The following is a 27,609-nucleotide window of genomic DNA, read 5'->3' on the forward strand; positions in this document are numbered from 1 at the left end:
ATACCAATAACATCTGCAGCTACAACACTTGGTTCTGACTTGATATCAAAGAAGTGTTTATGTAGAGACCTTGCATTGTTGAACAAAAATTTGACATCTTTACATACTGAGTAAAGTGGTATGTATGAGAGCTGCAATCTATTATCTCTCAATCTTTCCATCTCTTTATCAACATTTTCATCCTTTGAAAGACATTTTTCGTTGAAATCCAGAATGAATAGTCCATCAAGTTACCTTACTCTTGAAAGTGCAACATAATGTATGTGAGGAATTTTTCGCTGCCTTGTCTGTGCTAAGCTGATTACTGCCTTTGAAAGTGTTGCTCCTTGTGCTTTGTGAATTGTTTTTCCAGCAGAGGGTTGGAGTGGAAATTGAACTCTCTCATAGGTCTTTCTGTTATAAACAAATGTTCTTTTAGCTTCAAATATGGGAGTCCATGTAGTGTTCACATTTGTGCTGAACAAATGGTTGTATTGATGTCTTCTTGAAATACCTATACTTGAGTCAGCAAACAGAACCCATACTATGGCAGGTCTTAATCGTGATTGTCTATATTCAATGTATTTCACAACACACGAAGCACCATTTGTCAATCCATCTGTAACATCAAGATTCACTGATATGTCATAGAGCATATCCACAGCAATAACAAGATTTGTTCTTAATTGTCCAGTAGATGCTGGATTTTCAGGTAAATTTTGAACTAGTTTCAATTTCACTGATGCAGAAAGTTTTGTCTGTGATAATACATCTGTATCTGCTCTTACATTTACCGTAACTGTTGAGAGGTTCTCTATTAAATTGTTATTAAAACAATCGACAAACTTGTTCTCAATAAACAGATGAGGAGCCTGTTTAGGATAGTTTTCCGAGTCTTGCCCAATGATGCGTTGAGAAATAAGTTCTTTGTCTTCATCTGTCATCTTGTTTTCACGAAGTCTATTCAACATTTCAGCAAATCTGAGGTCATCCTTTTGTCTCATAATTTCAGTTAGTTCATGCATATGAAAATGCTCATGCCACAAATTCGTTGCTAAACTCTGACCAGGATTAGAAAGGTCGTTGAAAATCCACTTGTCTCCAACAGGTGGTAACTGATATAAATCACCTACAGCTATGATACTAATACCACCAAAGTCTTGTTTTCTACCAGTAAGTTGTTGGAGTCTATCATTTATAAATGTCAGCATATTATTTCCAACCATTGAAATTTCATCTATTATCACAACTGACAAATTCCGGTACTTTGTCCTAAATGAGTTCAATTCATCTGCACCCATGTGCTGCTGTGTTTGATACATTTTCCTGTGAAATGCTGATGCAATAGTGGTCCCTTTGATGTTGTATGCAGCTTTGCCAGTGTGAGCACAAAGTAATATTCTAGTATCATCTGGATTTTCTCCTTCTTTTGAGTAAAGTATTCTGTGTAATGTTTGGAAAATGGCATCAATAACCACTGACTTTCCTGCACCTGCTCCACCAGTAAGAAAAGCATACAATGGTTCTTCTCTGTTTTGAATCCAGTTTGTCACATGATTGTAAAATTCTCTCTGCTTTGTATTCAGGGATTGCAAAAGTTTATAATACTGCTCATCAGGAATTCGGACAGCACTCATTTCTGTTTCAGTTACTTTTGAGGACAAACCCAAATCTGGACCTATATCAAAATCTCTATGTTGAACTGTATCAGGATCAAAATGAACAAATTCCTCAGATGGTTCAGAACCTATCTCTGCATCTTCTGCCTCAGCATGTTCTGTATTTGGTGCTACTGTCTCCAGATCATCAAGATCTTCTTCAGCTTGAAGTCGAGCTTGTTCTAATTCATCCACAAAATGCTCATACTGCCTTTGCTTCATTTGTATTATACTTGCTTTTTGCATGTAATGCTGTTCATAAGTTTGACAACTACCAAAAAGATCAGTATTCTCATTTCTCCACGGCAGATAGAGAAGAATTCTTTCTCTGTAATACTGTTCAGAATTTGTTTTTTGGCTGTACCCTACGTATCTTATAACCCGTTTGTTTTTTCGTCTTCTGATCTTAATCCCATTTTTCAAATGAACTAAAACATCCTGATCAGAAAAGATGTTCTGTTGAGAATCTACTTCAGGGTCATCGTCATTCACTTCTTCTTGCGCATCTTTTTCCATTTCTTTTGGAAAAGTGACTTCCAACTCAGAAACAACATCAGCTAAGCACCAATTTTCTAGTTGCTTTGGTCTTCTTGCATATCTCTGTATCATACCATCTGACTTAATGTCAGTTGAGTCTTTTGGTAACTCATTCAATTCATCTTGATGTTTGAGTAAGAAAACTCTGTCTTCAGGTGGTGAGGTATTTATAAAAACAACCTCTCTACTAGCTTGTGTAAGTGGCATCTGAAGGATCAAATAACTTGCTTCTTGTGCACTGACCTCAACAAAGTTCAAGAACTTGTTTCCAATGTGTCGAACTTGGCGCTTAAGATCCATATTTCCCTCTGCAGCTTCTTGAGATGCCTTATCAAGCATAGCACTTATTCCTCTTTGAGATTTGCTGATGTAAGCAACAATGTATGTGGCACAGGCATAAGGATCAAGTACAAACTGAATATCTAAGTTAGCATTCCAAGCCTTTAGCACTGATGTATTGTAATAATTCACTCTCATTTCAGATGGACTTCTCCTTAGAAACACTTTGGGACCTTTTAGGGATGCTCGTATACATTTTATATACTCATCCTCACACATTTCTACTACAGTCTGTAAGAATGACTCATAGTCTAAACTACAACCATCTTTGTAATCATTCATTTTCTTTTGAATATCAGAATACAACTTTCTATAATGCTCAACATCAACATCCAAGGGTTCAAGAAGCATGGTTTTGGGCAAGGGTGGCAAAGGAAATCCAAATCTGCACACAGATTTACCCCCTTTTTTACAAGTCTTTGAGTGTTTATGTACTTGAAGCTCTACAAGGCACTTCATTTGAGAATCATTTTCCTGTATACCACATGTGACATACTTATCTACATATGCTTCAATTTCCTCATTGCTATTTTCTTTGTGCTTTGGAGCATCACTTGTCCATACCAGCATATGAATATGTGGCTGAACCTCGATTCTGGAACTCTACCCTTCGAAACACATCAGTGACAACACCTAGAGGATTGTGAGGACTCTCTTAAGAACGGTATTGATGAAAAGTTGAACTCTGTTGTCAAAGAATCTTGCACATGTCACTGGATCTTGTTTAACTAGTTTTGATTTATCACTCCAATTCAAATCCTCTAGTTCTTCTGGTGACAAAGATTTTCCATCTAGCATTGCCAATGTTTTGAGCAGATCTTGCCATCTGGTATCAGCTGATGAGAGAGAAATAAACCAGGTTGGAAGACCCAACTGCCTTATCATGGCAAATACATCCTTTTTCTTTGATGAAAGATATGCAGGAGAATTTCGAAGTGTTCTGAATATGTAATATCCTTCATTTAATCTTACAATTTTTTCTGCAGAGGCTGGATTTAAAACTTGTTCTGCAGTGATTTTTTTACCCTCTGATTTACATCTTCTCAGTGCCAAGTTAACTTTGTCACTAACTTTCTTAATTTGAATTTTCTTCAATTTAAAAAAGATGTTAGGTACAGATTGTGCTGCTCGTCGATCAACACTGCGCAACTCCCATTTTGCAATATCACTGTAGTGTACTGGAACTTCTCTTTCTTCATTTTCAACTCTGCGTTGACCACAAAATATTGTTGGAAAACACAGATATTCTGCATCTTTGTCTGTAAATAAACTTATTGGTTTTTGGTTTTCTCCAGGAGCAAACACATAAAGTTTATTTGTATCAATGTCTGCTTCATCTACAAGTGTATCAGAATTGCCCTGAATGCAATCATCTGAGGAAACTTCACAAAAACCATCATCATTTCCTTCAGTCTCACGATTATCACTATCATTTGAAGATCCTATCAGTTCTTGTACTGTTTCCTCATTACTTTGTTCTATTTCATCTTTCCAAGAATGGTCTATCACTATACCTGAATTCTTATACAATTCAGAATTTTTCATAAGCCGTTGTAAAGCTTTTATTACAACATTTGGTCGAACATTTTCAGTGAAACATGCTGACTTGTGAGATAATCTCTTCTTCAGTTTTACAGCTATAGTTACATGCTCATCTATTTGTCTTGGAAGGGCATTCACAGTTGGCTGAATATCAACTGGTACATTTACAACATTTCCTTTGACTGACATCTGACCTCCTCTTGGTAATTTTCTTATCTGCATAAATGGTATTCGTTGAGATATTAATCTCTCTTCCAGTGGATGTAAATTCAAAGCATCTGGTTTTTCAGGCCATTTCATTCCATTTTTTACTGAAAGCTTTGGAATTTTCTCATCTTTCAGAGCTGAACAACAGGTCAAACATAGCCATTCAATGTCATTGACTGATCTAAATCCAGTACAGATACTTTTACTACTAGCACTAAGACAAGTTGAATCTAGTTTCACAACACTTTTCAAAAACCAAGTTTGATGACAACATGTACACACATAAATTGGACCAATTTTTACTTGTTCATGGAATTTCTCTATGCAATCTTCCAAAGAATTACCATGACACCTTTTCTACACCCCTTTGTTTTCATTGTCTTTGAATTCTGTATCAAGCCTTCTTTTAGCCTTAGAAACTCTTTCATTTTCCCTTTCTTTTTCTCTGTATTTTTTTCTACTTTGCTGTTTACATAGCCGTTCCTTCTCCAACTGCTCTACATTGTCTCTTTTCCTTTTCTTTGCTTCTCTTTCCTTTAAACAGAATTCTGTACTCTGTCTTGATTTAGTTTTACTTTTTAAAGTACTTTCTCTGTCCTTCTGCTTTGTCTCTGAATTTTCTCTACTTTTCTGTTTGGAAGCAAGTTCTTTCTCTTTAAATTCTTTACTTTGTCTTGCTTTGGTCATACTTTGTAATGTACTTTCTCTGTCCTTCTGTTTTGTCTCAGAATTTTCTCTGTTTTTTTGTTTGGAAGCAAGTTCTTTCTCTTTAAATTCTTTACTTTGTCTTGCTTTGGTCATACTTTGTAATGTACTTTCTCTGTCCTTCTGTTTTGTCACAGAATTTTCTCTGTTTTTTTGTTTGGACGCAAGTTCTTTCTCTCTAAATTCTTTACTCTTCCTTGCTTTAGTCATACTTCTAAGGTTACTTTCTCTATCCTTCTGCTTTCTCTCTGGATTTTCTCTAACAAATTTTTTTGAGGCAAGTTCTTTCTCTTTAAATTCTTTACTTTGTCTTGCTTTGGTCATACTTCTAAGGTTACTTTCTCTATCCTTCTGCTTTCTCTCTGGATTTTCTCTGACAATTTTTTTTGAAGCAAGTTCTTTCTCTTTAAATTCTTTACTCTGCCTTGCTTTAGTCATACTTCTAAGGTTACTTTCCCTGTCCTTCTGTTTTATCAGCGAGTTTTCTCTTATTTTTCGCATATAATTTCTCATATATTCAGTTCGATTTTCTTGAGGTGAATCAGAAGTGTTACATTTTTTTGACATATTCTCTTGGAAGTCAAAGAACTTATCAATAAAAGAAGGTCGTTTGCTTCCCGCATTAGATTCACTTGTTATTTGTGTTACAGACACTGGTTGAATCTCAAACTGGCTTGTCATTGAAATATTGCAACTTTGATAAAATGCAAACATATAGTCCACAAGTTGATCGATATCACTAAAAGTGATTTTAATAGCCCTACCATCTGCAGATGAAAGACCGCCCTCTCCATGTGAATGCGAATCAAAAAATACAGGACAGTTCTTGTCATTGACATATATTGCTGAGCAAAGTCCTCCAACTATAATTAATCCTTGTTTGAATCGTCTAAAGAGTAGCTCAATACCTGCCTTCAAATTATTACTTTGGCATGAATTGTCCCAATCAATGTGAGTTACTGTTCCATAGATCTCTTCATGATAGCATATTTCATACTGGTTATCATTCACAAAAACAGACTTGGGAAGTTCTTGAAATTGTAGCATTTTTGATACAAGTTGAACAGTTGACTGTAATTCTGCAATTCTGACTCGATACAAATCATCCGCAGCAAAGAGAACTTCATCTAGTTCTGCTGAAGTAGATGCACTTTTCAAAATGATTGACATCAAAGCACTGAACTCCTCTTGAGAAAGGTGGAAATAAATTACTAGCTTGATTAATTGTTGCAAATAATTTTGTCACAGGCAAATTTTTCTCAATGAAAGACAAACATGAAGCCTGTTCAGGGCAAGAGAAACTTTCGCTTGCTTTTTTTAAATCTAAAGGAAAATTATCAGTATCCTTGGAATAAAATACCACATTGTTAGATGTCATAGAATGAAGTGGCAAACTGTCAGAATTTACAAGTTTTGAAGGTAAACAGGTATAGTTTAGAGACCCAGAAGACAAATTTGCATTGTTAATACATGTAGTATCCAAAGGCATATTGGCAGAGTTCATAGTGCCCGAAGGCAAATTTGCAATGATACTGGTGCCCGAAGGCGAATTTGCACTGTTTCTGGTGCCCGAAGGCGAATTTGCACTGTATCTGGCGCCCGAAGGCAAATCGTGTACTCTTTTTAAGGAGGCAGTATCCCCCCAGTCTTTAGCACTATTTTTTACGTGGCTAGCTTCCACGAGTCTCAAAAGTCCGTCAATTGTTGAGTCAATTGTTGGGTCTTTCGTACTATTTTTTACGTGGCTAGTATCCACAAGTCTATTGTCACTTCTGCCACGACTCTGGTTCCCCATCTTCACCAGTCCCATCCTCCAGTTCTTTTTGCGAGGCATCATCCAATTTCTTTAAAATATACAAAAAATTCAATCAGTATTACTATTCCTTCAGAAATACTTATTTTTCAATTATATCTCTAAAATAAAAAAACAAAACAAGATATGTTTGTGAAACACTATTCTCCCAGCGGCAACAAACTTCAAAGAAATATTTTTAGTAGATAAGTCCCAGTAAAGGTCACAAGGTCATTGAACTTAGTGTCATTTGAAAGAATGTAATCAGTGAAGTAAGCATACCAAATATGAAATCTCTATCTCTCATGGTTCAAAAGTTGTGTTTAAAGTTCTAAAAAGCTATTCTAGCATATAGGTCAGTCAAGGTCATGACCTTGGTGTCATTTGAAAGAACTTTATTAGTGGAGTATGCATACCAAATATAAAGTCTCTACCTTTAATGGTTCAAAAGTTATGGTGAATGTGCAAAAAAGCTATTTTTAGCATATAGGTCACAGTCAATGTCACAAGGTCATTGACTTTGATGTCATTTAAAAGAGTTTTATTGATGGAGTATGCATACTAAATATGAAGTCTCTATCTCTCATGGTTCAAAAGTTGTGGTGAAGGTTAAAGAACTTTGACAACAGACAAACAGGATGGACAAAAACAATATACTGATCTACTGATCATAGGGCATAATTAAATTTGGGCCTAGGATAGGACTTGCGTTGAGAGTTGAAGTTCTGATATCAAATTAAAAATATGTCCCCATGCATATGCAAACTTGTCTGACTTGTTTTCAATTAAGATTCCTTATTTTATAAACACGTCATTTCCCTACAATATATGAATCCTAATTCAAACATAAAATGTTAAATTTATTAGATAAATAGTCAATCAGGTCAAAAAGTGTTACACAACTCCATACTTATTGCATCTTTATGAATGCTGCAGGATAAACAAAACACTTGAGCAGAAAATTCAGTAGGTTGGAGAAGCCTCACCTTCCATCACATTTTCTTAGCCTCGTCCAAATATCACTTCTAATTTAGCATATTATAATTAATCTTTTATTTCTATATTTAAACACGAAGAAGTGAGGGATTGCACCTTTAATATTATTCTTTAAAACAATGTTGATGTTAATGTTAATGTTGATGAATAGCTTCTGTGAGTATCAGCATATAGTTTGACAGTTATTTAAGAAAAGTGAGGTCATGGTCTAAGGAAAAGTTAAAGTACCGGGGTAACAGTTGAAAAGCTCTCATCAGTATGTATCAATATCAGCATATGAAGATTGATTACACTATCCTGAATGGTTTCTTTAAAACTGAGCTAAACACTTTTCAAGAAAAAATATGTCACAAGAAAGGTCATGGTTGAAAAGATGATGCAGATGCATAGCTCTCAACAAAATCTAACACCATGGTGTTTGATAAAATTATCTTGAATGAGTTTCTTAAAACCAAGCTACCGGGTAAACACCAATCTCAGAAAAGCGAAGTCAAGGTCAAAGGCATGGTTGAGATCAAAAAATGTATATCCAATTTAATTGCTCTCATTGTATGTTAATCATCATCTAAAATTTGACATCACTATCCTGAATGTTTTTTTTAAACTGAGCTAAACACAAAAACTGAGGTCAAGGTGAAAGAAAGGTCAAAGTCAAAAGTCTTGATGCAGTTAAATAGCCCCTATCACTATGTTTCCACATTAAAGTTTCATTAACAAAATTACCAATAAATGGTTTCCTAACAACTGAACTTAACACAAGTTTATAAAAATAGGGTCATGGTCAAAGGTCAAGGTAAAACAAGATGTGTTTGTGAAACACTATGCGACCGGCGTCAACAAAGTTCGAAAAAGCTATTTTTAGTATATAGGTCACAGTCAAGGTCACAAGGTCATTGACCTTGGTGTTGTTTGTAAGAACTTAATTGGTGGGGTATGCATACTAAATATGAAGTCCCTATCTCCCATGGTTCAAAAGTTATGGCAAAAAGTGGAAAAAGCTATTTTTAGCATATAGGTCACAGTCATGGTCACATGGTCATTGACCTTAGTGTTGTTTGAAAGAACTTTATTAGTGGAGTATGCATACTAAATATGTACTATCTCCTATGGTTCAAAAGTTATGGCAAAAAGTGGAAAGAGCTATTTTTAGCATATACATCACAGTCAAGGTCACAAGGTCATTGACCTTGATGTCATTTGAAAGAACTTAATTAGTGGAGTATGCATACTAAATATGAAGTCTCTATCTCTTATGGTTCAAAAGTCATGACAAACAGTTGAAAAAGCTATTTCTAGCATATAGGTCACAGTCAAGGTCACAAGGTCATTGACCTTGATGTCATTTGAAATAACTTTATTAGAGGTGTATGCATACAAAATATGAAGTCTCCAACTCTTACGGTTCAAAAGTTTTGGCGAAGGTTAATGTTGACAACAGACAGACAGACAAACAGATAAACAGACAAACAGACAGACAGGACAAAAACAATATGCGCCCCGAAAAAATTCGGGCGCATAAAAAAAAATGATGATGCAGATGCATAGCTCTTATCAATATCTATCATCAAATGAAGTTTGATAAAAATATCTTGGATAGTTTCTTTGAAACTGGGCTTTGAACAGACCTAAATGTAATGTGCAAAGGAATGACAAAAGATAAACATGACATACACTATATGCCCTGGCCATATTCATCGCAGGGTATATACATTACCCTGGTCACTCATCTGGAAAATGTTGGCTAGATTTAAGATCTAAAGCAAGTATAATTCATCTTATTCTGATAAATATAGTTTCAAAGGACACTCCTGAACAAACAAAATATAAATACCAAAGAAATACAAATGGTAAGAAGCATCAAAATAAAATCATTAAACATGTTCCAAACAATCTTTTTTTCTGGTTAGTGTATATCTCAACATCAATATCAATACAAGTATGAATCAAGTAGAACTTATAGTTACTTAAAAGGCCTGTTTAAACATTTTTTAACCTGTTTACTTTTAATATCAAGAAAATTTTGGTTAATTCCAACATATAAAACAAATATGGAAGTTTTCATCCTTATATGCACCATTTCTGCACATTTATTCAGAACAGGTCATATTATGAACCTATTCATAAAACATTACCCTGGTCACTCATCTGTAAAATGTAGATTTAATTCAGAATCCAAAGCAAGTATGAAAGTTTCATTCCTAGATACATCATCCATGTTTATTTTTTGGTTAAAATATTGTTTGAATTCATTTATGTGGAAAATAAAGGTCAGATCCAGCATCCAAAGTAAAATGTTACATGGACAATAATGTCCCCTACCAGGTATTTGCAATATTATTGCAAAATCCATGTTGCTTCACTGACACTGAACATGCTATAATATCGCACTTTTACATAGTCATTACATAGCCTTTTTAATGATATTGAGAATTGTACAGTTGCACAATGTTTTGCAAGCTTTAGGTTCAAATTTTTTTTTTGTCATGGGCAGGTCCAGGACTTGAAGAGTAAATTTTAAGCAAGTCCGAGGAAGAAATTTCAGTGTCCATATTTACCTATACATCATTAAATTTATGTAACTTATAATTTATTTTCATTTGTTGCATTGAATGAATAAAGACTATGTGTATTAATATATGTTTTATTTTTCCTCCATAAACTGTCATATAGTCATACATGGGTATTTCAAAACAATACCAGACTGATAGATTACTGGTACATTACAATAACTTTTACAAATACTCACTACTGAATAAACCATCAGTTACAGTAAATAGAAATTAGAATGTGCTGTAAGTCACAGCTAAAACCGAAATTTAACAAACTCATTGCCATTTGTCATATAGGAGGAAACATGAGGAATTGCGTAAAAGCAAGAGTCTAATCGCAATGGAAAATAAAAAGACGGATTGTATTTTTGAAACGTTCGTAATGTTTTATGGGTATTTTAACGCCCACAAACCCACATTTTTACTTATTATTAATACATTTGAGAATTTGCTTCATTTTTAGCTTTACGATCATTTTTTTAACTTATAAAAAAAGATAAACAAGAAGCATAGCCAAGTCCCAGGACTTTGGCGAATTCTAAATGCTGGGTCCGGATCCGGAATTTGTTAATCCGGGACGTCGGGCTTGAGGATTTTTGAACCCCTGCAAACTGTTAAAATTTCAGGTAAAGAAGGATATGCATATACCGTATAAATCCTATGAACCATCCTGGGCACTAAGGAAATTGTGAAAAGGGGGGCGGTTTTTTTGGTATCCTCATAATATTAAATGTCATATTTTAAGTTTTGAAAACTTTTGAGCAAAAACAGGGCTCTCAATTCTCCAAAAATAATTAAAGGAACAACTAAAATAATTTTTAACTTTACTTTATGTGAAGATAATCTACCTAAATTATGTTAAACTGATCATTCTTAACCAAAAAATTGGATAATAGAGAAGTTTCTATTTCATTTGCTTCAAATTTTGGCAGATTTTTGATATGCTTCTAGATAATTTTAATCACATTACAGGGGGGTTCTTATTTCCAGACAATTGAAAAGACCTAGGGGTGCTTATCAGGTCCAGTACAATCACTAGATTTAGCTAAGTAGGTAGAATTACCTACGTAGCGTTACTGTATACAGGGTTATTTTCGCCCCGTGTTATTTTCCCCCTTCTGCACTTGCGAAATATATTGCTCCATTTTAAATTCACCCAGTCTAAGTTTTGTTTTAGAAATTATGCTGTGTAATTTCAATTCGCACCGTTTTAAATTCGCCCAATCAGGAAGAGGGCGAAAGGGGCGAAAATTTCCCTGTATACAGTATTTACCTACCTCAGGTAGCTTTATTTGGCTATTTCAATGCAACTTTTCAAAGTTGTTCCTTTTATTTAAAAGAGACAAAAAAATCGCAATTAAATGGCCATTAATATTTATTCTAAGAAGGTTTTAAAATACGAACCTCTCTCATGTGTGCGGTGAGGCATGGCTGAGTATGATCACTTCATATTGTGCTGAATACTTACCGACCTATTATTGTGTGGACTTCTTCGTCATTTCATTCAAGGAGTAACTGTTCTAACTGTCATACATAGCTCCAAAACTTTCAGAACTTTGATTGCAATTGCGCAGAAAAAGATACTTCTTCAAGAGTGATTTTTTCATGTTCAAAGTTGAAAATGATCACTGCTGACACTGCATCAAAATTATATTTTCTGCAATCCCTGAGAAGAGGGCTTTTTTATAAAAATAAACTGATTTGGTAGCTAAATAAAGCTACCTCAGGTATATAAATAAAGCTAAATAGATAAATCAAGCTACATAGCTAAATCTAGTGATTGTACCAGACTTGCTTATAGTTATAGAGGCAGGGGCAGTTAATGGGGATTAAATGGTAAGTCTTGTTTTACTCTGAATCATTCCTATTACACAGCTACAATGCAGTGCTTACAGAGAGAATATTAATACACGTACAAGTCACAAAAAGTGCCGTTTTGCATATACTAAGGGGACGACCATTTGATTCTGAGGGGGGGCCTGGCAGATTTTGGAAATAAATAATCTGTCCCTGAAAATATTGAAAATAAATAATCTTTCCTCCACTACAGAGAAAATAAATAATCTGACCTTGAATTATGATATTTAAATATTGTGAAAAATACCTTTTTTATTTACGTGTAATTTAATCTCAGAAGTCTTCAATTCAAAAAATTTTTTCGCTCGCTTCGCTCGCCATTTTAAAACCAAATAGTATTTAAAATCAGATTACTAGACTGGATACTTAAGTCAGTTTGTCAACATGAATTAATGTGCACTTAGTAGGTGTGATGAATAACAGTACTTTAAATATAAGCCAATTCCTATACACCACAAAAGATAAATTTTACACTTCCCCGATAAATTATACAAAATATACACTGGTGGATTTAAGTTGGACGTACATGTGTATAACCCCTCCCCTAAAATTTCAAAGTATGATACGAGTAATAATAATAATGACATACTTTGGGATAATACCAATTAATATTTTTGTGCCTAGTTTTAGTCTTAAAATACACAAAAACCCAAGAGCTCCCAGGAGGCTTTGCCCCCTGGGCTCTTTTCATTCCAAGTAAGATATGACTAGTATTAATAATGTCATACTTTGGTACATATCTAACCAATTCCTACACAATTGTGTCTGGTTTTACTCTTTTACATACAGAAAAACCCAAGAGCTTCAGGGGGCTTCGCCCCCTGAACCCCCTTCATTCAAAGTATGGTATGACCAGTATTAATTATGTCATACTTTGGTTCATAATAACCAATACCACTATAATAGTGCCTGGTTTTACTCTTAAAATGCAACCCAAGAGCTTCGGGAGGGAGGGACGTTACTCCCTTAACCTCCACCAGGGCTTCCCCCAGGACATGGGGTCTTACGGCGGCCCCAGACCTCTTGCCTAAACGAAGTTATACATGCCCCTCCCCAAACCTATATCTGCCTATGGTATATAAATGATTAGTCTTTTAAAAATCAATTGATCACGGTACGGGAAGACATAGAAGAAAATAAATAATCTGTCCTTGATAATCTTGAAAATAAATAATCTGTCCTCGACAGGCATGAAAATAAATAATCCGTCTCAAAAAAATTTGCCAGCCCCCCCCCCCCTCAGGATCAAATGGTCGTCCCCTAAGTGCCGTTTTCACTTTCAGTAAGTGCCATTTTCACGACACTAGGTACCGTTCGAATGATTGTAAATGACGAAATATTTCATCACGTTTCAAGTTCAGGCACATTTTCTACATAAATACAAAAACAACATATTAAATACCCAGTAAAAATAATTTATTGTTACATATATAAATTGCTCGAATCGGCAACCTTTATCAGTCTAAAATTATGTCACCTCAAAAACGATTACCGAGAAATCGAATTCACAAAAGCACTTCACATTCCATGCTGTTTAAACTTAATAACTACAAATAATCATACCCACCGTTCGCAATACAAACTGTTAAACTTAAGAAAAACACAAAATAAATCGTATAAATGGTATAATGTCGCTTGGCTTTCTCCGAAGACTCTTCTGAGTTGCCGGAAGACGCTGAATGGCCGATAACAAGTATACGCATGCGTGAAATATTCTAAATCACAAAATGTATCGGCATCGCAACTATATTTCCGGAATACTAAAATCGGTTGAAAAATCTCTCTCGGGTGCATGATTGAATTCCATACGTTGTTTAAAAACATTATTACAGACATTTTAGTGCATATTCCTTAATCATACTCATGCAAAGTGTTTGACTGCCTATAATTTTCAGAAGTAAAAGAGTTATCTATAGTAACGCACTTTCCCTAAATAATCAATAGACATTAAATTAACTCCCACCCCAAAACCCTTCACCCTGGGGCTACAAATTTCACAATTTTGAAAGATGCACCCTTGGTCATCATTACCATACACCTAGTTTATCTGTTTTATTTACAGGGGGAAAGAAGAAGATTTCTAAATAATTTTACATTTTCACTATATGATCAACAAAGCCCGGCCCTAACTCAAGAACCCCTGACCCTGGGGCCATGAATTTCACAATTTTGGTAAAGGGCCCTATGCTGATTAAAATTATGCCAACAGTTTGACTGCTTCATGTCCAGGAGTAAAGAAGAAGATTTTTAAAGATTGCATTAATTTTAGTGGTTTTGGCCCCACCCCTCAGGCCCCAGGGGGGCAGGGGCCATGAAATTCACAATTTTTGTTCCCCTTCACCCATAGATGCTTTGTGCCAAAACTGGCTAAAATTGGAAGCGTAGTTTCAGAGAAGAAGCTGAAAATGTTCAAATGTTAACACACGACACACGACGCACGACGGACGACGACGGACAGAAACGGATAGCAATAGGTCACCTGAGTTACTCAGGTGACCTAAAAATCAATTCTTAAATTTACTTGATGCCTAAAATTATAATTCCTATCATAAAACAGACAGGGAGTATTGGGGAGTAGGGTCAACAATTTTTTCAATTAAGTGTAAAATAATTTTTCTGGCTGATACAAATGATACTACATGCCTGTATATATTTGTATATTCTTGCCTTTTAATAATTGAATTTTTTTTTATTTCTTCAGGTTATTGTTTATTTCTTCCTCAAATGGACTTCGCTTCTCCCATAGTTTTATTCATTACATCTGATGCATAAGCAACCCCTTTTCTGAAGAATGATGCTTAGACTGTAAGCTATAACAGAGACCTAAACAATGTCCCTGGCAATATGCAATAACTACCACGGGCAGTTTAAAACCTGGGAGAGGAAAATAATTTACAGTTACTTTTGAAACGAATACATAATTATCTCACCAGCATGTCATTGTGCAACAAAGTCGTCAGCATTTTATTTGTCCTTTGAACGGGTGAAACGTTTTGAATGGCACTCTTATCGATGAATTTTACACTAAACCAAGCTAGCGCTTTATTTACATTCCTTTTATCGTAAAACCGGAAGTACGAGTTCGTAAATTTGAAATCTCGATCCTGACTCAAATTTGACATCGGAAAGAAAATTTTTTTTTTGTTTTCTAAAAATTCAAAACCTTGAGCAGAGGGTTTGTAAAACTGAAAATAAAATAAATCCTGGCCTTAAATATGTAATTAGATCATTAGCATATTTACCAGGAGCAAAGGATAAGATGTTCAAAGAATTCATGCATTTCACTATACACTGTATAATCATAAGAGCCCCACCCTAAAACAAGAACCCCTGACCCTGGGGCCATAAAATTCACAATTTTGGTAGAGGCACTCTTGCTTATCATAACTATGTACTTAGTTAGTTTATATAATACCCAGGAGCAGAGAAGAAGATTTTCAAAGAATTCATGTATTTTCACTATATAATCAATAGAGCCCCGCCCTAACACCAGAACCCCTGACCCTGGGGCCATAAAATTCACAATTTTGGTAGAGGCACTCTTGCTCATCATAACTATGTACTTATTTGGTTTATTTAATGCCCAGGAGCAGAGAAGAAGATTTTCAAAGAAATAATGAATTTTCACTACCTACTTATTTAGCCCCGCCCTAGCACTAGAACCCCTTACCCCAGGGCCATGAATTTCACAATTTTGGTAGAGGACTCATTGCTGATTACAATCATGCAAACAGTTTGACTGCTTGATGTCCAGGAGTAAAGAAGAAGATTTTTAAAGATTGCATTAATTTTAGTGGTTTTGGCCCCACACCTCAGGCCCCAGGGGGGCAGGGATCATGAAATTCACAATTTTTGTTTCCCTTCACCCATAGATGCTTTGTGCCAAATTTGGTTGAAATTGGTTCAGTGGTTGCAGAGAAGAAGCTGAAAATGTTCAAATGTTAACGCACGACAAACGACAAACGACAAGAAATCACTTCAGTATTGAGTAGTTTAGACGGGGGACGTTAAAAACAGATAGCAATAGGTCACCTGAGTTTACTCAGGTGACCTAAAAAGAAGAAATCACTTCAGTATTGAGTAGTTTAGACGGGGGATCTGAAATTTTCAACTACCAAATACCCAATGATGCTTCCATACAACAAATGCCTTTACTGTTTTTGAGGAGATAAGTTTTCCCTCTTTATTCATTTGACCCCCCCCTTCCCATTGTGGCCCAGCCCTAACCGTGGTAGCCCTCATTTGAACCAGTATGACATTGTTCTACCTGAGGATACCTCCATATTTATATGATTAAACATTGCTTTTCTGTTCTTGGGGAAAAAAATTCTTGATATTCATAGATTTCCAATTGTGGCCCACCCTACCTACCCCCTACTATTTTTAAAAGATGCAATTAATTTTTCGCCCAATGGTTTTGGAGAAGAAATTCATAATTATCTTCCCTTGGAAGAGAGCCTGGCCTTTCATTTGAACAAATTTGAATCCCCTTCATCGAAGGATACAGTGTGCCAAGTTTGGTTGAAATTGGCCCAGTGGTTTTTGAAAAGAAGTCGAAAATGTGAAAAGTTTACAGGCAGACAGACGCAGGACAACATGTGATCAGAAAAGTTCACTTAGGCCTTTGGCTCAGGTGAGCTAAACAAACTAGATTTAGGCATTAGTCAAACCTGTTAAAATGGTGATTTCTTCCTCTTCTTTAGCTTTACATAGTTAAACAGCACATCCTGGGAGACCTGTCAAAATAAACTCAGTACAATGAGTAAATATTTCTGTATAGCTTCAATGTCTTAAAAGACTAATGTTATTGTATGATATATTTTAGATTACTCATGGAAATGTAGACCTGAATTTTGTCAAGTCTTTAAAATACCAACCAGTAAAATTAAACAAGAGGCCTATGGGCCACATCGCTCACCTGAGACCTATGGCTAGGAAATAAATGCAGAAATCACTTCAGTATTGAGTAGTTTAGACGGGGAATCTGAAATTTTAATCTACCAAATATCCAATGATGCTTCCATACAACAAATGCCTTTACTGTTTTTGAGGAGATGATTTTTTCCCTATTTATTCATTTGAACCCCCCTCCCCTCCCATTGTGGCCCAGCCCTAACCGTGGTAGCCCTCATTTGAACCAGTATGACTTTGTACTACCTGAGGATGCCTCCATATTTATATGATTAAACATTGCTTTTCTGTTCTTGGGAAAAAAAATTCCAATAGTGGCCCACCCTACCTACCCCCTACTTCACATTCATGACTTGAACAAACTTTAATCAACACTACGTAAGGATGCTTACATAAAGATATGACCAATCATGGCTTTATAGTTCTTAAAAAGAAGAGTTTTCAAAAATTTGATTCTCCAATGTATTCATTCCGATGTAAAACTTTAATCGTCAATTGTGGCCTCGCCCTACACCTGGGGGTCATGATTTGAACAAACTTGAATCTACAGTACCTGAGGATGCTTTCACTTTGATCAGCCATTGTGGCCCCGCCCTACCCTAGGGGTCATCATTTGAACAAACTTGAGTCTACACTACATGAGGATGTTTCACAATGAGTTTCATCTTTCCTGGCACAATGGTTTTGGAGAAGAAGATTTTTAAAAGATGCAATTAATTTTTCACTAATTCATAATTATCTCCCCTTGGAAGAGGGCTTGGCCTTTCATTTGAACAAATTTGAACAAATACTTTTCATCCAAGGATGCTTTTTATCAAGTTTTGTTGAAATTGGCCCCATGGTTCTTCAGAAGAAGTCGAAAATGTGAAAAGTTTACAGACAGACGTACGCTAGACAAAATGTGATCAGAAAAGCTCACTTGAGCGTTCGGCTCAGGTGAGCTAAAAAACTAAATTTAGGCATTAGTTAAACCTGTCAAAATGGTGACTTCTTCCACTTCTTTAGCTTTACATACTTCAACAGCACATCCTGGGAGACCTGTCAAAATCAACACAGTACAATGAGTAAATATTTCTGTATAGCTTCAATGTCTTGAAAACTAATGTCATTGTATGACATATTTTAGATTATTCATGGAAATTGTCAAGTCTTTAAAATACCAACCCGTAATATTAAACAAGAGGCCCATGAGCCACATCGCTTACCTGAGTACTATGGCTAGGAAAAAATACAAATTGGTTTATTATAATTGAAAAGTTTAAATCCCAAAGTAGTCCCATGACCAGTCATGGCTTTGCTATTCTTGAGAAGATGAGAATTTTCCTATAAATTTCTATGTAAAACTTTGGTCGGCCATTGTGCCACGCCCTGCCCCCGAGGGTCATGATTTGAACAAACATGAATCTGCACAACCTGTGGATGTTTCCATATGAATATGATCAATTATGGCTTTGCTATTCTTGAGAAGATTTTTAAAAAAAAATCCTATATAATTCTATGTAAAACTTTGGTCAACCATTGTGACCCTTCCCTACCCCCAGGGGTCATGACTTTAAGAAAATGGAATCTACACTACCTGACGATGCTTCCATAAAAATATGATGAATTATGGCTTTGTTATTCTTGAGAAGAAGATTTTTAAAGAATTTTCCTATATATTTCTATGTAAAACGTTGGTCGGCCATTTTGGCCCCGTCCTACCTCCGGGGGTCATGATTTGAACAAACTTGAATATACACTACCTGAGGATGTTTTCCCATAAGTTTTATCTTTCCTGGCACAATAGTTCTTAAGAAGAAGATTTTGTAAAACATCCCACCAAATTTTCCTTAATTCCAAATTATCTCTCCTTGAATGAGGGTGTGGCCCTTCATTTAAAATAACTTAATTAAATCCCCGTCACCCAAGGATGCTTTGTGGCAAGTTTGGTTGAAATTGGCCCAGCGGTTCTTGAGAAGTCAAAAATGTGAAAAGTTTACAGACAGACAGATGGACACCGGACAAAATGTGATCAGAAAAGCTCACTTGAGCCTTCGGCTTAGATGAGCTAAAAATTAAAATATTTTTGAAACCTGTTAAAATGGTGATTTCTTCAGCCTATTTAGCTTTACATAGTTAAACAGCACATCCTGGGAGACCTGTCAAAACAAACTAAGTACAATGAGTAAATATTTCTGTATAGCTTCAATGTCTTAAAAGACTAATGTTATACATGTAGTATGGTTTAATTTAGATTATTCATGGAAATGTTTCATGATGCATTGATAAAAGTTGTCTGATACTCTCAAAACTGTAACACATTTCTTAATTTACTTTCCGATTGTCACAAACCTGTTAGATATAAAGGTAACTATAAATATGTCCAGAGGACATGAATGCCCCGCCGAGGGTATATTAGTAAAGCAACATGAAAATTTGTATAAATGTATGAAATTTGATCAGAATATCTTGAATAGTGATGCAGTTGAAGTGCTTACATTAGTATGTATCAGCATATGAAGTTTGACACTAATTTCATTAAAGTGAGGTCAAGATCAAAGGAAATGCCAAGGTAAAACAAGAGGCCCATGCTCCACATCGCTCACCTGAGAAACTTTGGCCATGCTGTTCTTTAACAGATATCCCCCACCCCTTTGTAATACAAATTGTGACTACGCCCTACCACCAGAGATCATGATTTGGCCAATTTATAATCTACACTATCCCAAGATCCTTCCACATAAGTTTCAGCTTTTCTGGCCCAGTGCTTCTTGAGAATAAGATTTTAAAAGTTTTTTCCCTATCTATTTCTATGTAAAACTTGGATTCCCTATTGTGGCCCTGCCCTACCCCGGGGGTCATGATTTGATCAATTTAGAATCTACACTACCCAAGGATGCTTCCACATAAGTTTCAACTTTTCTGGCCCAGTGCTTCTTGAGAAGAAGATTTTTAAAGTTTTTTCCTATATATTTCTATGTAAAACTTGGATTCCCTATTGTGGCCCCCCCCTACCCCAAGGGGTCATGATTTGAACAATTTATAATCTACACTACCCCAGGATGCTTCCACATAAGTTTCAGCTTTTCTGGCCCAGTGGTTCTTGAGAAGAAGATTTTTAAAGTTTTTCCCTATATATTTCTATGTAAAACTATGATTCCCTATTGTGACCCCGCCCTACCCTCAGGGGTCATGACTTAAACAATTTAGAATCTACACTACCCAAGGATGTTCCACATAAGTTTCAGCTTTTATGGCCCAGTGGTTCTTGAGAAGATTTTAAAAGTTTTTTCCCATATATTTCTATGTAAAACTTGGATTCCCTATTGTGGCCCGCCCTACCTCCAAGGGTCATGACTTGAACAATTTAGAATCTACACTACCCCAGGATGTTTTCATATAAGTTTTAGCTTTTCTGGCCCAGTGGTTCTTGAGAAGAAGATTTTTTAATGACCCACCCTATTTTTGTATTTTCTTGATTATCTCTCCTTGGAAGGGTTCTTGGCCCTTGATTTTAACAATTTAAATTCCCCTTCACCTAAGGATGCTTTGTATCAAGTTTGGTTAAAATTGGTCCAGTGGTTCTTGAGAAGAAGTTGAAAATGTGAAAAGTTTACAGACGGACAGACGGACGGATAGACAGACGGACGACGGACAACGGGTGATCAGAAAAGCTCACTTGAGCTTTCAGCTCAGGTGAGCTAAAAACTGTAGATTCAGTTGAACAGCTCTCATCAGTAAGTATCAGCATATGAAGTTGAAAAAATATTATAAATTGTTTCTTTAAAACTGACTTTTAAAAACACAATTTGATAAAGAGAGGTCAAGGTCAAATAAAAGGTCAAAATTGTTGATGCAGTTGAATTGCTTACATCAGTATGTATCAGCATATGAAGTTTGACAGTGATTTAGGAAAAGTGAGGTCAAAGGTCAAAGGAAACATCAAGGTCAAATTGTTGATGCAGATGCATATCTCTCATTAATATGTATCAAGATATGAAGTTTGATAAAAATATCTAGATTGATCTCTTCAATAAAAACTGACTTAAACACAATTTTATAAAAGTGAGGTCAAGGTCAAATAAAAGGTCAAAGTCAAAATTGCTGATGCAGTTCAATTTCTTACTAGTATATCATTATGTATCAGCATGTGAATTTGACAGTGATTTAGGAAAAGTGAGGTCAAAGGTCAAAGGAAAGGTCAAGGTCAAAAATGTTAATGAAGTTTGATAAAAATATCTCGAATGGTATCTTTAAAACTGAGCAAAACACTAATTTAAGATAAGTAAGGTCAAGGCCAAAGGAAAGGTCAAGGTCAAAAATGTTGATGCAGTTGCATAGCTCTCATCAATATCTATCAGCATATGAAGTTTGATAAAAATATCTTTGAAACTTAGCTTTGAAACTTAGCTTTGAACAGAGATAAATGCAAAATGTGACGGAAGGACAGACGGAAGGATGGAAGACGGACATGACAAACACTAAATGCCCCGGCCATATTCATGGTGGGGCATAAAAATAAATACCTGTATAATGATAATTATCCTCGTAATCCTTTCACATGTTGTACATTACATCCTGTAGAAGCTGTCAAAATTAACACAAACAAATTAAAGAACTGAGACAAGAATTCTCTTGTGAATGTACTAAACTGTAATAAAAGTTCTTGGTACATTTCATGATATTATTAACTTACATGTTGACATAAAAATGTTGCATGGCTACATAATTATGTTACATGTTAACATAATTTATCTTGCATGTAGGGGGCAGAAATATGCCACAATACTTCCTTGGTTGTACAACTAAAAATGTATATCACATGCAGGCAAGTATTCAACCGTTCTTGTTCACCACACGGATTTTTCAAGGCCCACTGGAGCAAAGAACTGCTAACAATAGTATTGTTCTCCGCCTACCTCCAAGTCAATTTTTAGATTTTCATCCGTCGTCGTGCGTTGTGCGTTAACCTTTGAACATTTTCAGCTTCTTCTCTGCAACCACTGAACCAATTTCAACCAAATTTGGCACAAAGCATCTATGGGTAAAGGAGAACAAAAATTGTGAATTTCATGATCCCTGCCCCACTGGGGCCTGAGGGGTGGGGCCAAAACCACTAAAATTAGTGCAATCTTTGAAAATCTTCTTCTTTACTCCTGGGCACCAAGCAGTCAAACTGTTTGCATGATTGTTATCAACATTGAGTTCTTTACCAAAATTGAGAAATTCATGGCCCTTGGGTCAAGGGTTCTAGTGCTAGGGCGGGGCTAAATAAGTATATAGTGAAAATGCATTATTCATTGAAAATCTTCTTCTCTGCTCCTGGGTAATAAATAAACCAACTAAGTGCATAGTTTTAATGAGCAAGAGTGCCTCTACCAAAATTGTGAATTTTATGGCCACAGGGTCAGGGATTCTGGTGTTAGGGCGGGGCTCTATAGATTATATAGTCAAAATACATGAATTCTTTGAAAATCTTCTCCTCTGCTCCTAGGTATTAAATAAACTAACTAAGTGCAAAGTTATGATGAGCAAGAGTGCCTCTACCAAAATTGTGAATTTATGGCCCCAGGGTCAGGGGTTTTGGTGTTAGGGCAGGGCTCTATTGATTATATAGTGAAAATACATGAATTCTTTAAAAATCTTCTTCTCTGTTCCTAGGTATTAAATGAATAAACTAAGTGCATAGTAATGATGAGCAAGAGCGCCTCTATCAAAATTGTGAATTTTATGGCCCCAGGGTCAGGGGTTTTGGTGTTAGGGCAGGGCTCTATTGATTATATAGTGAAAATATATGGATTCTTTGATTTTTTTCTCTGCTCCTAGGTATTAAATAAACTAACTAAGTATATACTATAGTAATGATGAACAAGAATGCCTCTTCCAAAATTGCGAATTTTATGGCCCCAGGGTTGGGTTTCTGTTGTTAGGGCGGGGCTCTATTGATATTATAGTGAAAATACATGAATTGTTTGAAAATTTTCCTTTCTGCTCCTAGGTATTAAGCAGGTGAATATACCTATATAGTTATGATGAGCAAGGGTCCTAATCTTCCAGTATTGTGAATTTCAAGGCCCCTGGGTCAGGGGTACCATAGACAAGGGGGGGGGATACTAAAAATTAATGAATTGTTTAAAATCTTTTCCTTGGTATTAATCAAATATTTTTGAAAAGCAAGGATGCAATTGTGCAATGTTTGGATCTAGGCCTAAGGGTCAGGGGTTCATGTGTGAAAGGGGCACTACTGATTAGTTGACATGCATTTTTTGCTCCCCTACCCTGCCTTTGGGTATTCAATAACCAAACTAAGCAACTGTTATATTTTATTGATATATTTACCAGGTAAGTTTTATTGTTTTGCCTAAAACATAAGAAAAGATATAAAGAACATTTAATCATATCCAAGACTTTTTTTTAATTTGGTGATGATTGAAAATCCGATTTCAATGGAAAATATCGTCTACCTTTCTTTTTTCAAGACATGGAATTATGAATAACTTGCTGTTTAGCACTGGTACCAAGACAATTCATCAATTACCATTGAACTGTTCTTTGTATTAAACAAACATTTTATGGCCAAATTGATATCTATTTTAAATTAAATGGTTCCAAAATGTAGGCAGGAATCCAGAGTTAGCGTTCGTATTTCTTTGGCTCATTCATATTCAATATGGCAGCCAACACGTACGTAGAAAAAACTGTAAGCAATGTGAATTGTTTGCTTACTTCATTGTCAAGATGATACAAATTTATATTCTTGTTTTTGAACTATGTCCTGAAAAAAACTTAAGTATTTTATTCATGAAATTTCGTTCAACATGTACACAAGCAGGCGCGTAGAATTGTTTTTGAAGGGGGGGCAGCCAGAGAATTTTTTTTTACTTACCTGAAAAAGTTGACAAGCAAAAAAGAAAAAAAGAAAGAAACAGAGGAAGAAAGGGAAAAGTTGCTCAAAGTCGAAAATCCTATTTCGCCAGAGGAGGGGGGGGGGGGGGTTGAGGTAAACTTTTTCTCAGTATCAACTATCTCAATACCAATTCTAATACTACAGTTTCGGTACATCACTAAAAGTGGTGGGGTCAAACAGGCTTTCAATTAACATTTTTTATAGCATAGGTAAGGTTGGAAAAAAAGTGGGGGGCAGGCCCCCCATGCCCCCCACCCTGTTGCTACGCCCCTGAAAGTTTATTTCCTGTCCGAAAACCAAAATAGAGTTCACCTCAAAGTGAACATGAATAAATTTCAAGATTGACTTACTTTGTTAAAAAAATAGTGAAAGTCAGATAAAAACTTCATTTATAATCATACTTTGACTTTTAATGACAAGTTTATTACTTAAAAAATGAGACAATCCAGGAAAAGTTATTCCGGTACAAGTCTTGTTTTATAGTAATGTTCAGCTAGGTGGCGTCATTTGGCACAGAGATTATAAATACAGGTGAAGCGGTGGATTTGAATTAGTTGCAAAGTTGAAGCAGAAGTGAGAACACAAGTGGCTATCAATTGATAATAAGAAGGTAATATTTTTCTTAAAAGAATAAAAATATTTAAAGCATAGTTGCTAACTCACCCGATTTCGTCGGGTCACACCCGATTTTTCAACCCGTAACCCGATTATTTTTTATGACCCGGCGGGTCATGCTTATCAGATTTTTGCCGAACAACCCAGAAATCTCCCGATTTCCGGATTTGGTTCGTAAATTAGGTTGCACTTTTAACTTCCAGTTACAACCCAAGCTTAGATCTACGTAAACAATGCCGATGGATTAATTATCAGTGCAGGTGTAAACAATTAACTGGGTGTTGTTTTGACAAATCAATGTTTGAAGTCGATTAAAATGGCTTCCGATAGGACTAGATCGTTAGCAGGGCCAACAGCTTAATTTTAAAGCTTTAGACCTGACTGAATAAGTCTTACCTGGCTTTAGATCACAGGTTTTTGGTACTGAACTCTTACGCTGGGTACCTAATTTCGCTAATAAAATATTTTTTATTGTAATACTCTAAAATTCTACTTTCTATTTAAATCTATTCATAGATAAACATTCTTATATTCTACCAAAGCTCATTCCGAAATTCCATATATTTCTTGAGATATTCTGAAATCAATTTCAAAAACTTCTGTTACTCGACATTAGCTTTGGCCCCTGGTCATTCACATGTAAATAGACGGTGTTTGAAGTGCGGCGAAGAGTTGCATAGTATTTGCAAAATCTTTCAACAATTTAAAGTTGATTTCTTACGCCAGATTGTTACGTTAAGTCCGTAATAATATTCTTTTCGCGAAAAATTAATTTGAAAACGTCTACATCAACAACTACCGCCATGTTGATTATGAATGTAAATGAAGCTATGGTAGAACAAATTTTTCCCGGAATGCCTTATATACCTTTCGATTTTCAAAACAATTAGACTGCTAAAATGTTGTTTGTAACTTAGTTACACAATTTGATCAAATTAAAGAAAAACCTTGTAAAGCTCGAATGCAAATGAGCAAATATTCAATAAGTTTAGAATAAATTCCGGGGAAAATTTGTCCCGTCGTTCCCGCTTTACAATTAGTGAAGGCCCAAGCTGATGTCGAATAAAAAAATTAGGGTCAATTTGGGAATTGATTTCAGAATATCTCGAGAAATATAAGGAATTACGGAATGAACTTTGGTTGTATTGAAGATTGTTTATACATGTATTTAAATAAAGTAAAATTTTAAAGCATTTAATTTAAAAGAATTTTATTGGCGAAAGTAGGTATCCCATGAAAAGAGTTCCATACTTTTATTTTTTTTTCAACACCTGAATTTTTTTCTAAGCGATCTGAAGGCCTGTGCTTTAGATATTATTTATTATCAAGAAAGCTACAGAGGGAGCCAGTAAGAGCCGAGCTGTAAGACCCTGTTAAAAACGAAATCATAAGAGCTGAGCTGTTACAGCCAGTAACTAGAAGAGCCGTGCTTATGAGCCAATCACTTTGCTTTTTCTGTACCCAATTGATTAATGACAAGTAGTCTAACATTTATTTGTATATAAACAAAAGGCCCAGGGGCCACAGCACTCACCTGAGCACATCAGGCTTGAATTTACTCCCCCCCCCCCTCCAGGCGTTCATCATTTGAACAAACTAGAAACTACACTACCTGAGGATGATTCCATATAAATATCACTAATCATAGCTTTGAAGTACTTGAATAGAAGATTTTAAAAGGTTTCCCTATACATGTATATCCTTGGGTCGGCCATTTTAAAAGGTTTCCCTATATATCCTTGGGTCGGCCATTTTGGCCCCACCCTAGCCCCAGGGGTCATGATTTGTACAAACTTGAATCTACACTATCTGAGGATGATTCCACATGAGTTTCATCTTTCCTGTCCTAGTGGTTCTTGAGAAGAAGATTTTTAAAGATTTTTCTTATATATTCCTAGGTAAAACTAGGGTCGGCCATTTTGGCCCCACCCTTGCCCTGAGGGGGGTCATGATTTGAACAAACTTGAATCAAACTTGAATATACACTACCTGAGGATGATTCCACATGAGTTTCATCTTTCCTGTCCTAGTGGTTCTTGAGAAGAAGATTTTTAAAAGATTTTTCGTATATATTCCTATATAAAACTAGGGTCGGCCATTTTGGCCCCACCCTTGCCCTGGGGGTCATAATTTGAACAAACTTGAATCTACACTATCTGAGGATGATTCCACATGAGTTTCATCTTTCCTGGCCCAGTGGTTCTGGAGAAGAAGATTTTTAAAGATTTTTCCTATATATTCCTATGTAAAACTTGGGTTGGCCATTTTGGCCCCACCCTTGCCCCGGGGGTCATGATTTGTACAAACTTGAATCCACACTACCTGAGGATGATTCCACATGAGTTTCATCTTTCCTGGCGCAGTGCTACTGGAGAAGAAGATTTTTCCTATATATTCCTATGTAAAACTTGGGTCGGCCATTTTGGCCCCACCCTTGCCCCGGGGGATCATGATTTGAACAAACTTAAATCTACACTACCTGAGGATGCTTCCAAATGAGTTTCATCTTTCCTGGCCCAGCGGTTCTGGAGAAGAAGATTTTTTAAAATTGCCATTAATTTTTAACAAATTCATGATTATCTCCCCTTGGAAAAGGGTGTGGCCCTTCATTTGAACAAACTTGAATCCCCTTCACCCAAGGATACTTTGTGCCAAATTTGGTTAAAATTGGCCCAGTGGTTCTTGAGAAGAAGATGAAAATGTGAAAAGTTTACGACGACGACAACGACAATGACAGACAACGGACAAATTCTGATCAGAAAAGCTCACTTGAGCCTTCGGCTCAGGTGAGCTAGCATTCCTGTATTATCTGCTTTTTAATTTAGCCGATGTACACTTTCTAATCATTTTCCTCAGAAAGATGGATAACTCTGTAAGAATTCTGCATTTTTTAAACATTCATAAAAAGCTTAATTTTCACCCGATTTGAGAAATGAATCAGTGGGTCATACTTTACACAATGGATATAAAACCAGAAGTCTCTGGCGAGACTGTAGCTCTACTGGTTTGTACTTATAACAAAGGATGAGAAAAGAA

The 27,609-nt window shown here is 35.8% G+C and overlaps 1 protein-coding gene across 27 annotated transcripts in view; it reads right to left on the reverse strand.

The window, feature by feature from the left end:
• The window catches only part of LOC134255284 (uncharacterized), a 60,679-nt gene extending 39,000 nt beyond the window's left edge, over positions 1–21,679 (reverse strand). For 14 of the 27 annotated variants that reach the window (XM_062737801.1, XM_062737794.1, XM_062737795.1 and 11 more), the window contains exons 1-4: positions 21,578–21,679; positions 19,145–19,210; positions 18,045–18,110; positions 16,832–16,897 (exon numbers count right to left, since the gene is read on the reverse strand). The gene's annotated coding sequence lies outside the window, so the exon portion shown is untranslated. Of the gene's footprint in view, positions 1–16,831; positions 16,911–18,044; positions 18,111–19,144; positions 19,211–21,577 lie in introns of all 27 variants that reach the window. The other 13 variants (XM_062737818.1, XM_062737808.1, XM_062737809.1 and 10 more) reach the window with 4 other exon arrangements.
• Positions 21,680–27,609: the final 5,930 nt, after the last annotated feature.

This window comes from Saccostrea cucullata, unplaced genomic scaffold (assembly GCF_032062105.1).
Source record: "Saccostrea cucullata isolate Sc308-1 unplaced genomic scaffold, CSIRO_AGI_Scuc_v1 ctg1728, whole genome shotgun sequence".
Lineage (NCBI taxonomy): Eukaryota > Metazoa > Mollusca > Bivalvia > Ostreida > Ostreidae > Saccostrea > Saccostrea cuccullata.